The sequence below is a fragment of the Aotus nancymaae genome, unplaced genomic scaffold (assembly GCF_030222135.1).
Source record: "Aotus nancymaae isolate 86718 unplaced genomic scaffold, 86718_ANA_hifiasm-v0.15.2.pri h1tg000025l, whole genome shotgun sequence".
NCBI classification, from domain to species: domain Eukaryota; kingdom Metazoa; phylum Chordata; class Mammalia; order Primates; family Aotidae; genus Aotus; species Aotus nancymaae.
The window spans coordinates 17950702-17963602 of NW_026988438.1; the positions used below are offsets into that span (position 1 = coordinate 17950702).

General features: G+C 39.5%; 1 protein-coding gene across 1 annotated transcript in view; it reads left to right on the forward strand.

Moving 5' to 3' along the window:
* Positions 1-10792: 10792 nt before the first annotated feature.
* The window catches only part of LRRD1 (leucine rich repeats and death domain containing 1), a 29813-nt gene continuing 27704 nt past the window's right edge, over positions 10793-12901 (forward strand). Inside the window, exon 1 of the mRNA XM_064380298.1 lies at positions 10793-10931. The gene's annotated coding sequence lies outside the window, so the exon portion shown is untranslated. The remainder of the gene's footprint in view (positions 10932-12901) is intronic.

The window sequence follows — 12901 nt, forward strand, 5'->3', positions numbered from 1 at the left end:
GAAAGCAAATGATGGCTGGGCATGGTGGCTCATGCCTATAATCCTAGCACTTTGGGAGGCTGAGGTGGGTGGATCACCTGAGGTCAGGAGTTCAAGACCAGCCTGGCCATCATGGTGAAACCCCATCTTTAAAATATAAATAAATAAATAAATAAAAATAAAAATACAAAATAAAAAAAAAAGAAAGCAAATGGTGGTTACTAGAGGTTAAGGATAGGTGTGGGGGGATGTGGGAATATACAGGGGCAGCAGGGAGAAATTTGGTGGTAGTGGAGAGGATCTTCTGATTGTGATTGACATACTCAGTGTATTTGTCAGAATTCACAGAACTGATCATCAAAAGAAATTTTACTGGACAAATTTCAAAATACACTTAAAGAATCAGAACTTGTGGCTGGGCGCGGTGGCTCACGCCTGTAATCCCAGCACTTTGGGAGGCCAAGGTGGGTGGATCACCTGAGGTCAGGAGTTCGAGACCAGCCTGGCCAACGTGGAGAAACTCCATCTCTAAAAAAAAAAAAAAAGAATCAGAACTTGCTAACCAAGTTCTGAAAATTCAAAAATGTATAAAGTTTTTTTTTTTTTTTTTTTTTTTTTGAGACAGAGTTTCAGTCTTGTTGCTCAGGCTGGAATGCAGTAACACAATCTCATCTCACTCTAACCTCTGCCTCCCAGGTTCAAGTGATTCCCCTGCTTCAGCCTCCAGAGTAGGTGGGAGTACAAGCATGTGCCACCATGCCCAGCTAATTTTTGTATTTTTAATAGAGACAGGGTTTCATCACGTTGGTCAGGCTGGTCTTGAACTCCTGACCTCAGGTGATCCACTCGCCTTGGCCTCCCAAAGTGCTGGGATTACAGGCATGAGCCACCGAGCCCGGCCAAAAATATATAAAGATTTAAATGGAGATAGGTCTGTACCCAAAATTCATTTAATGAATGGTCAAAGAAACAGAGAAGCTGTATGCTTGAAAATGCAAACAGCTTTTGGAAATGGGAAATATAAATTTTTCTAACAAAAATGCAAAACAGAAACTTGTGAAATTAAAGTTATATGGAATAATAAAAACTGATTACATTAATAACATTTAATGATAGCACAAGACTGAGATAACATATGGGAATATATTTGGCCAGCCCTGAAAAGCAGTCTCAGAAATGTTTTTGGTTTTGGTTTGTTTGGTTTTTTTTGAGACAGAGTCTTGCTGCATCACCCAGGCTGGAGTGCAGTGGTGCTATCTTGGCTCACTGCAACCTTAACCTCCTGGATTCCAGTGATCCTCCCATCTCAGCCTCTCTAGTAGCTGGGATTACAAGCATGCACCACCACACCTGGCTTAATTTTTGTATTTTTAGTAGTCAGGTTTCACAGTGTTGGCCAGGCTGGTCTCGAACTCTTTGCCTTAAGTGATATGCCTACCTCAGCCTCCCAAAGTGCTGGGATTACAGGTGTGAGCTGCTGCGCCTGGCTTCAAAAACGTTTACTGCCTTTCTTTTGATGATCCCACATTGAGGACCACCTAAGAATGAGCTTGCTGCCCCCACTTCTCATTTGCAGTACTTTACTGGTATTTTTCCCTATTTGCCTAGGGAGTAAATTGTATGCATTACAATTCAACAAGGAAAATAATGATAGTTTTCTAACAGTACCCTAAAAATGGAGCAAAATTGTGTAGTTAAAAATAATATGGCTGGCCCAGGCACAGTGGCTCCCACCTGTAATCCCAGCACTTTGGGAGGCCAAGGCTGGTGGATCACTAGGTCAGGAGATCAAGACCAGCCTGGCCAACATGGTGAAACCCCGTCTCTACCAAAAATACAAAAATTGGCCAGGCACAGTGACAGGTGCCTATAATCCCAGCTGCTTGAGAGGCTGAGGCACAAGAATCGCTTGAACTCAGGTGGCAGAGGTTGCAGAGAAACGAGATCGCACCACTGCACTACAGCCTAGGTGACAGAGTGAGACTCTTGTCTCATAAATAAATACATACATACATACATACATACATATATAAAATGGCTGGATGCAGTGACTCATGCCCATAATCCCAGCATTTTGGGAGGCTGAGGCTTGCAGATCACATGAGACTACTGGAGTTCGAGACCATCCTGACTAACATGGTGAAACCCCATTTCTACTAAAAATACAAAAATTAGCCAGACGTGGTGGTGCACTTCTATAATCCCAGTTTCTTATAAGGCTAAGGCATGAGAATTGCATGAACCAGAAAGGCAGAGGTTGCAGTGAGCCAAGATCATGCCACTGCACTGCAGCCTGGGCAACAGGATGAGATTCTGTCTCAATAATAGTAATAGTAATAATATATCCTGCCAAGCTAAGCCTCATAAGCAAAAGAGATAAAATCTTTTCCAGACAAGTAAGCACTAAGGGAATTATTTACCACTATACCATTTACCACTATACCAGCCTTACAGGAGACCTAAACATGGAAGTCAAAGAATAATACATGCTACCAAAAACACATTTAAGTACATAGCCCACAGACCTATTAAGCAACCACACAGTAGAAACTATAAAGCAACCTACTAGCAGCTTTACAATAGGATCAAAACCACACAAAACAATACTAACCTGGAATGTAATTGTTCTAAACACCCCACTTAAAAGTCCACAGAGTGAGGCCGGGAGCAGTGGCTCACACCTGTAATCTCAGCACTTTGGGAGGCAGGTGGATCATCTGAGGTTGGGGGTTTGAGACCAGCCTGGCCAACATGGTGAAACCCCGTCTCTACTAAAAATACAAAAATTATCTGGGTGTGGTGGCACATGCCTGTAATCTCAGCTACTTGGGAAGCTGAGGCAGGAGAATCTCTTGAACCCAGGAGGCAGAGATTGCAGTGAGCCAAGATCATGCTACTGCCTGAGTGACAGAGCAACACTCCATCTCAAAAACAAAAATAAAAAAACCTCAAAGAGTGGCAAGTTGGATTAAAAAAAAACAAAAACAAGACTCATCCATCTGTTATCTTCAAGATACCCATCTCACACATGATAACACCCATAGGCTCAAAGTAAAAGGTTGGAGAAAGATCTATCACACAAACAGAAAACAAAAAAGAACAGAGGTTGCTATTTTTATACCAGATAAAAGACGTTAAACCAACTACAGTTAAAAAAAAAAAAAAGGACAAAGAAAGGCACTACATAATGGCAAAGGGTTCATGTTGACAAGAAGACTGAACTATTATAAATATTTACACACCCAACATCTCAATATTTGGGCATCTAGGTTCATAAAACAAATATTTCTAGACCTACAAAAAGACTTAGTCACAGAATAATAGTGGGAGACTTCAGCACCACACTGAGAGTGCCGGACAGGTCATCACGGAGGAAAACTAACAAATTCTGGACTTAAATTCAACATTTGACCAATTATACCTACCAGATATCTACAGAGTAATTCACCCATCAATCAAAGAATAAGATTTTTCTCATGTGGACATGGAACATACTCCAAGATCAACCACATGCTCAACTATAAAGCAAGTCTCAATAAATTCAAAAGTCAAAATCATACTAAACCATACTCTCAGATCACAGTGGAATAAAAATAGAAATCAATACCAAGAAGATTTCTTGATACCACATGACCACATGGAAATTAAACAACTTGCTCTTGAATGATTTTGAGTAAATGAAAAATTTTAAAATTCTTTGAAATGAAAATAAAGACACAACATGCCAGAATCTCTGGGATGTAGCCAAAGCCGTGTTAAGAGGAAATTTTATAGCACTAAACACCTACCTCAAAAAGTCAGAAAGATCTCAAATTAACTACCTAACATTACACCTAGAGGAACAGGAAAAACAACAAATTAACCCCAAAGCTAGCTGAAGAAAAGAAATAACTAAAAGCAGAGCCGAACTGAATGAAATTAAGACCCCAAAATTCATACAAAGAAAAAACGAAAAACAAAACAATTTTTTTTATCTTTTCAAAAAAAATTGTTTTTGAAAGGATAAACAGGATTGGTAGACTGTTAGCTATATTAACAAAGAAAAAAGAGAAGATCAGGCCGGGCGCGGTGGCTCACGCCTATAATCCTAGCACTTTAGGAGGCCGAGGATGGTGGATCACGAGGTCAAGAGATCGAGACCATCCTGGTCAACATGGTGAAACCTCGTCTCTACTAAAAATACAAAAAATTAGCTGGGCATGGTGGCGCGTGCCTGTAATCCCAGCTACTCGGGAGTCTGAGGCAGGAGAATTGCCTGAACCCAGGAGGCAGAGGTTGCGGTGAGCCGAGATCGCGCCATTGCACTCCAGCCTAGGTAACAAGAGCGAAACTCCGTCTAAAAAAAAAAAAGAAAAAGAAAAGAAAAGAAAAAAGAGAAGATCTAAATAAACACAGTCAGAAATGACAAAGATGACATTACAGTCATTCCCACAGTAATACAAAAGGTCCTCCGGGACTATTATGAAATCTCTATGCACACAATTTAGGAAATCTAGAGGAAATGGTTAAGTTCCAGGAAATACACAATTGCCTAAGATTGAATCAGGAAGAAATTGAAACTCTGAACAGACCAGTATTGAGTTCCAAAATAGAATCAGTTAAAAAAAAAAAAAAATTTACTAAGAAAAGCCCCAGACCAGATGGATTTGCAGCTGAATTCTACTAGACATAAAAAAGAGCTGGTACCAATTCTACTAAACCTATTTAAAAAAAAAAAAAAATAGAGATTTCTACAAAGCCAGCATTACTTTGATATCAAAACCTGACAAAGACATAGTGAAAAGAGAAACTACAGGCCAATATCCCTGATGAACATAGACACAAACATCCTCAGCAAAAATAGCAAACTGAATCCAGCATCACCTTGAAAAATTAATTCACCACGATCATGTAGGCTTCATTCCTGGGATGCAATATTGGTTCAACATACAGAAACCAGTAAGTGTGATTCACTACATAAACATAATAAACATAATTAAAAACAAAAACCATATGATCCTATCAATAGATGCAGAAAAGGCTTTTGATAAAATCCAACATCTCTTCATGATAAAAACCCTCCAGAAACTAGGCTTCAGAGAAACATACCTCAAAATAATAAGAGCAATCTATGACAAACCCACAGCCAACATTATACTGAATGGACAAAAACTGGAAGCATTGCCATTGAGAACTGGAACAAAGCAATGATGCTCACTCTCACCACTGCTATTCAAAATAGAACTACAAGTCCTAACTGGAGCAATAAGGGAAGAGAAAGAAAGAAAAAGCATACAAATATAAAAAGAAGGGGCTGGGCGCGGTGGCTCATGCCTATAATCCTAGCACTTTGGGAGGCCGAGGATGGTGGATCACGAGGTCAAGAGATCGAGACCATCCTGGTCAACAAGGTGAAACCTCGTCTCTACTAAAAAATACAAAAAATTATCTGGGCATGGTGGCGCATGCCTGTAGTCCCAGCTACTCAGGAGGCTGAGGCAGGAGAAGTGCCTGAACCCAGAAGGCGGAGGTTGCGGTGAGCTGAGATCGCGCCATTGCACTCCAGCCTGGGTAACAAGAGCGAAACTCCGTCTCAAAAAAAAAAAAAAAAAAAAAAAAAAAAATATATATATATATATATATATATATATATAAAAAGAAGTCAAACTAACTTTCTTTGCTGATTATATGATTCTATACCTAGAAAACCCTGAAAACACCACCAAAAGGCTTCTGGAACTGATAACTTCACTAATGTTTCAGGAGGCAAAAAATCAATGTACAAAAATCAGTAGCATTCCTATATACCAAAAATGTTAAAGCTGTGAGCCAAATCAAGAACATAATCTTATTTACAATAGCCACAGACAAAAATAAAATACCTAGGAATACAGCTAATCAAAGAGTTGGAAGATCACTACAAGGAGAACTAGAAAACACTGCTGAAGGATGATGTAAACAAATGGGAAAACGTTCCATGCTCATGGATTGGAAGAATCAATATTGCTAAAATGGCCACACTGCCCAAAACACTCAACAGGTTGAACACTATTTCTTTTTTCTTTTCTTTTCTTTCTTTTCTTTTTTTTTTTTTTTTGAGATGGAGTTTTGCTGTGTTGCCCAGGCTGGAGTGCAGTGGTGCAATCTCAACTCACTGCAACCTCCGCCTCCTGGGTTCAAGTGATTCCCCTGCCTCAGCCTCCCTAATAGCTGGAATTACAGGTCCACGCCACCACACTCAGCTAATTTTTGTATTTTTAGTAGAGATGGGATTTCACCATGTTGGCCAGGCTGGTCTTGAACTTGTGACCTCAGGTGATCCACCCACCTCAGCCTCCCAAAATGCTGGGATTACAGGTGTGACTCACTGTACCTGTCCCAGATTGAACAATATTTCTATCAAGCTACTAATGTGATTTTTCACAGGACTAGAAAAAAGACATTCTAAAATTTATATGGAACCAAAAAAGAGCTAGAATAACCAAAGCAATCTTAATCAAAAAGAACAAAGCTGAAGGATCACACTACCTAAATTCAAACTGTAAGAATATAGTAACCAAAAAAGCATGGTACTAGTACAAAAGCAGGCACATAGCCTGATGGAATTGAATAAAGAACCCAGAAATAAAGCCACACATCTACAGCTATCAGATCTTCAACAAAGTTGACAAAAAATAAGCACTGGGGCAAGAACTCCCTACTCGATAAATGGTGCTGGGATAGCTGGCTGGCCATATGTAGAAGAATGAAACTTGATCCATACCATCACCATATACAAAAACTAATTCAACATGGATTAAAGATTTAAATATAAGGCTCAAACTATAAGAGTCCTAGAAGAAAACCTAGGAAACACAATTCTGGACATCAGCCTTTGGAAATAATTTATGACTAGGTCCTCAAAAGCAACTGAAGCAAAACTAAAAATTAATAAGTGTAACTCAGTTAAACTAAAAAGCTTCTACACAGCAAAAGAAACTGTCAACAGAGTAAACAGCCTAAGGAATGAGAGAAAGTATTTGCAAATTAGGCATCTGACAAAAGTCTAAAATTCTAAAGAATCTATACAGAACTTAAACAACTGAGCAAGCAAAAAAGAAAAACCTATTAAAAAATGAGCAAAAGACATGAACATATCTTATCAAAAGAAAACACACAAGTAGCCAAACAATATGAAAAAAATGCTCAACATCAATAATCATCAGAGAAACACAAATTAAAAACATGAGATACTACCTCATGCCAGTCAGAATGACTATTATTAAAAAGTCAAAAAACAACAGATGCTGGCAAAGCTTTGGAGAAAAGGAAATGCTTATACACTGTGAGTGGGACTGTAAATTAGTTCAGCCACTGTAGAAAGCAGCTTGGAGATTTCCCAAAGAACTTAAAGCAGAACTACCCTTTGATCATTAATACCATTACTTGGTATATATCCAAAAGAAAATAAATTATTCTCCCCAAAAGGCACATACTCCTGTATGTGTATCACAGTACTATTCACAATAGCAAAGAATGAAATCAACCTAGTGCCCATCAGCAGTGCATTTGATAAAGGAAATGTGGTACATAAATACTATGGAATACTACACAGCCATAAAAAAGAATGAAACAATGTCCTTTGCAACAACATGCATGTAACTGGAGGCCATTATCCTAAGTGAATTAGTGCAGGAAGAGAAAACCAAAAACTACATGCTTTTACTTATAAGTAGGAGCTAAACACTGGGTACTTATAGACATAAAAATGGCAACAATAAATGCCCGGGACTACTGGAGGTGGGAGGGAGGGATGGGGGTAAGGACTGAAAAGCTATTGGGTACTCTGCTCAATACCTGGGTGATGGGATCAATCGTACCCCAAACCTCAGCATCATGTAATCTATACATGTCCCTGAATTGAAGATAAAATTTGAAATTATTTTTAAAATTAAAAAGGCCAAGGCAATTATTTTTAAAACATGTCTCCCCTAGAACATACCAAATGCTTTGCCACAGAATTATGTAATTATGCCATGAACTCAATTATTTGAGCAAATAAGGCAAGTATAATTTCAATCCAGTAACCAGCAAATCATTTGTTGACTTTTGGAATATGCTATGTTATGTTTCATAGCATGCCTTCCAAGTTATATTTTATATATATTGATATTTTTGTTTGTATTTACTGATTATATACCAGTAGGAGAGTGGAAGGGAAAGAACCTAAAATGATAAATCATCTGCAGATAGAAAAATGAGTAAATAATTTTCACCTAAATCAAATGTGTGCCAGTTTCCCTGTCTGGAATTTTTGTTTTCAATAAATACTAAATTTAGTTTTGTATACATAACCACTAGGAGGAAGAAAAGGCAACCTGTACCTTTATTTTAGCCAATTCACTAAAAATTAACTATATATATTTAAAAGTTGGATTTTATATTAAGCTTTGGTTTACCTGTTATTTACTGTTAAAAAATACATGAGTGTTCATACATCATATATTTTCTTCTGTTTAACAGTTTGAAAGCAGAATTTTCCTGATTGCAGTAATGTTTCTCCCTTTCTTAGTCATTAACAGTCAAATGAATAATCAAATATATCAAAGATACAGTAACAGAAAATTTCCTAGATGGATTAAATAAACACTATTATAGGAGTTACTATCACAAAATGTTTTGAAACTTTTGAGTTATAAATAAAATTATTAAAGATAAAATACCAACCTGCTTTCTCATGTGGAGTTTAAATCACAAGTTGGAAACTTAGGATTTAAGCTCTCTAAAGAACAGGAATGTAAAGGGGAAGAAAACTGTCTGTATTCCAAAAACAATAGGTTATATAAATTGCCACATTAAGAGATCAAGGTTTTTTCACCTCTACCCTATGCTGAGTAAAGAAGGTAAGTATAGTAAGCAGCTGCTTTTAATGTCTTCTATTTAAACAAAGCAACAAAGTCCATAGACTTCTGGAATACCAGCAAATTTTGTGTTTTTAGTTAGTCATCATGTTAGATTAACAACTGATTAAACAAATGATAATTTGCAAATTCAGTCCACAGGGCCGGGTGCGGTGGCCCACGCCTGTAATCCCAGCACTTTGGGAGGCCAAGGCGGGCGAATCACGAGGTCAAGAGATTGAGACCATCCTGGCCAACATGGTGAAACCCCGTCTAAAAATACAAAAAAATTAGCTGAGCGTGGTGGCGCGTGCCTGTAGTCCCAGCTACTCGGGAGGCTGAGGCAGGAGAATTGCTTGAACCCGGGAGGCAGAGGTTGCAGTGAGCCGAGGTCGCGCCACTGCACTCCAGCCTGACGCCTGGTGATGGAGTGAGACTCTAAAAAAAAAAAAAAAATCTAAAAGAAAAAAAAAATTCAGTCCACAGAATAGCATATTGAAAGGCTACACAGAATTATTACATAAATGGGAGCATCACTGCCCTTCATGAATTCTAGGTGAGGTGTCAGTGCCGGGCTGCGGCCCCCGAGGTTCTCGCCCTTGCTAGACTCAACCGCGCGCGGTTGCAGTTCATTGCATGCATTATTCACCTTTAAATTCAAAATTGGAATTTGATGGTGATTGCAACTGCAGCTGAGGTCCATAAACTAAAACAATTTACTGGCTGTGGAAAAGGGGGCTGGGAAAAGCTGTGGGCTAACCATCCTGTTACAAGAAGTGTCTCCTCATCAAGGTGGCAGCCCCCAGAACGAGGTACAGCCTTCTACCCTAGGAATAGCAAGGGCCCATGCAAATAAAAAGTGAACCTTTGAAATGATTCTGGATGATAATGCATTGGAGATTTCCTGTTAAACTAGCATTCTTAAGAGCATAGTGGCATTTTATTTCAATTACAGTATAAAACTCATATTGGTTTATTCAATTTTGTTATATGTTAGATGTTGGTATTAATGACTCTAAGTTTTCTATTTTCCCCTTTCTAAAAGCTCTATAGCGGGTTCTTCAATTACATTCTCAAATTATGCAAATACTACATGTTTTCTGACAAATACCGTATTTTGTTTACGTTAGGCTAGAAGTAAACTATAGTCTTTCTGTAACTTTGACTTGTCCTGCAATGTTTGGATGATGGGACACATCACCCCAGGAACTTTCTCAAAGCACAACCACCTCTTATGGCCCTACGCTCACTCCCCAAAGGCAGATCCGCCTCCAAAACTCCAAATCCTCATGGTCTCAGGCATCCCTTTTAAACAAGGACACAATCGTCACCACCTTGAGATGAGAGCGTGCTTGATTATTCCTGGCCTTCACTGGTCTTGGGGTGGGGAGCCCGGCTGTTCCTGAAGAATAGTTCGGGATAACCGAGACAAAAGACCGTGAGGAGACCTGCCTCAACCGTGACAAGCTGGGTCCTCCACGTCACCAAGTGCCGTTTCACCGTGACTGTATGGTCCGCTCTTCATCTTGCTAGCGGACCCCGATATCAGGCAGGAAAATAAAGCTCAGTGGAAGCACCTCCGAGCAAGACAATCCCACGAAGATGGACTCGGGTTGATTAACATGAGTGAACCTCTGAGGACTAGAGTCCAGGGTAGTAATTATCCAGCCCGGCTGCTCGTTAGATGCCCGGACCGACCCCCACACCAATTCAATCAGAACATTCGGAGCGGCTTGTAAAATCTCCCGGGGAGATTCCGGTACGAAAGCCAGACCCAGACGCGCGTTCTCCACCCTCCCGCCGCGGCCAGCTCGGGTCCTTCTTAGGGAATTGAATGGAGGCCCCAGGCCTCCTCCTCGAGTATCCCAATGTGACCGATGGCCAGCTCACAAACGCGCAGTGGGTGCGGCCGAGCACGGGCGCAGCGGAGCGGAGGGCCCAACCGCTTGTGGCCGGGGTAAGAGGAGCCACGGCCTGGAGAGGTGTCAGTGCCGGGCTGCGGCCCCCGAGGTTCTCGCCCTTGCTAGACTCAACCGCGCGCGCCTCCTGCCGGTCCTGTGAAGCAGCCGCCGCCGCCGCCGCGGGAAGTCATAGGTGAGGCGAAGGGTGTGTCTTACTTCCGTGGCCCTCTAAGCCACGCCCAGATTCTCTCTCATTTTCCCACTTCTCATGGCTTTACATGCTGCCCCACGTTGCGTTTGCCTGTATTGAATGGCTCTTTTTCTACATTAAGAAAACAATTTGTTGATGCTGCACGATATTAAAAAGTACTGTAGCTCCCTGAATGTGCATCTTTCAGATAGGTAATAAATTACATTGGGTCATTGTTCAACTTTATTAATATTTGTTGAAACGGAATTTGCATATATTTTTGCCTATCAAATGGACAATATTTGTATGTATGTATGTATGTATGTATGTATTTGCAACGGAGTTTTTCTCTTGTTGACCAATCTGAAGTGCAGTCGAGTGATCTTGGTTCACTGCAACCCTGCCTCCTGGGTTCAAGTGATTCTCCTGCCTCTGCCTCCTGAGTAGCTGGGATTACAGGTGCGCGCCACCACGCCCGGCTAATTTTTGTATTTTTAGTAGAGAAGGGGTGTCACCCTGTTGACCAGGCTGGTCTTGAACTCCTGACCTCAGGTGATCTGCCTGCCTTAGACTCCCAAAGTGCTGTGATTACAGAAGTGAACCACCGCGCCTGGCCATGTTTTTAAATGAGACTCTTAGTGCTTGTGAAAATAATGAAAGAACGACTTTTTCACATATATTTTTTAAATGTTGTGTATCAGTCTTAAAAGTGCTCATATGGGAACAATTAAATAATTGATGGCAACCCTTTCAATGCAATATTTTGCAGCCATGAAAATAGCTTTTCAAATAATATTTTATTTCAAATCACAGCATGTTAACTGTTATGTATATTCTGTGATGATGGAAATTTCACTGGTTATCTGTGTTGTTTAAAGAATAACATCCTTTCTTCCCTTCCCAAGTTCTGTATCATCAAATATAGTCAGGCAGATGTGGGTCAAAATATCACCTTGTTACTGATAAAATTGTTTAGAGAAAATAGTGTTGATCTGCAGCTAAGTAGACAGCAATAATTTGCTCCGGAATTTGGCATAGTCTGTCATCACACAGATGGACAACCTTGGCCTCCCCACACAGGTATACAGTCCCCTTATTCTATGGAAGACAGCTGACTAGAACATAAATCTTGCGAGCAGAGAGACTTGAAAGAGAGAGCCCAGAAGCAGCTGAGCTCATGTGTCATCTGCTGCTCCTCTTCTCCACAGAGGAGAAATTGCAGCAATAAAGCTCCAGGCCAGAGGCGTTACGTGTAGAATTAACTCCACAGGAAACATGAAGCCAGGGAAGGCAGTTACATCCCCACATGTCTCAGGAAGAAGAAGAAAATCTGAACAAACCACTAACCATTAAAGAGAGCACAAAATAAATTTTACTGAACCTTCAGGGAATGCGTTATCCCGAAATATGTAAAATGCTTCAACAAATAGATAATTAGGGTAAGCTTCCCAGTTCATTCTATGATGGTAGTATAACCTTGACACCAAAATCGGACAAAGAGTACTAAAAAAAAAAAAAAAAACCCAGCAAAATTACTAATGAACATAGGCATAAAAAATCTGACTAAATGTTATATTTACTGAGTAATATAATATAACCAGATTTATAAATTATATAATATATAATTGATAAGTAATGTCATATTATGTTACTATGTATTAATATTCATTACTATATATAAACTATATAGTAATTAGTAATGTATTACTTATTAACTTATTTGTATATCATTTGTATATTACTTATATAAGTAATATATTTCTTATATTTTTATTACTTATATATTATACAAGTAATATATACTTGTTTATATATAATACATGTGTGCATATATATATATATATACACACACACAAGTATTATATCATAACCAAGTTTGACTTATCCAAGAAATGCTTCATGCTCAATATAGAGAATCTATTAATGTGGCCTGGTGTGGTGGCTCACACCTGTAATCTCAACACTTTGGGAGT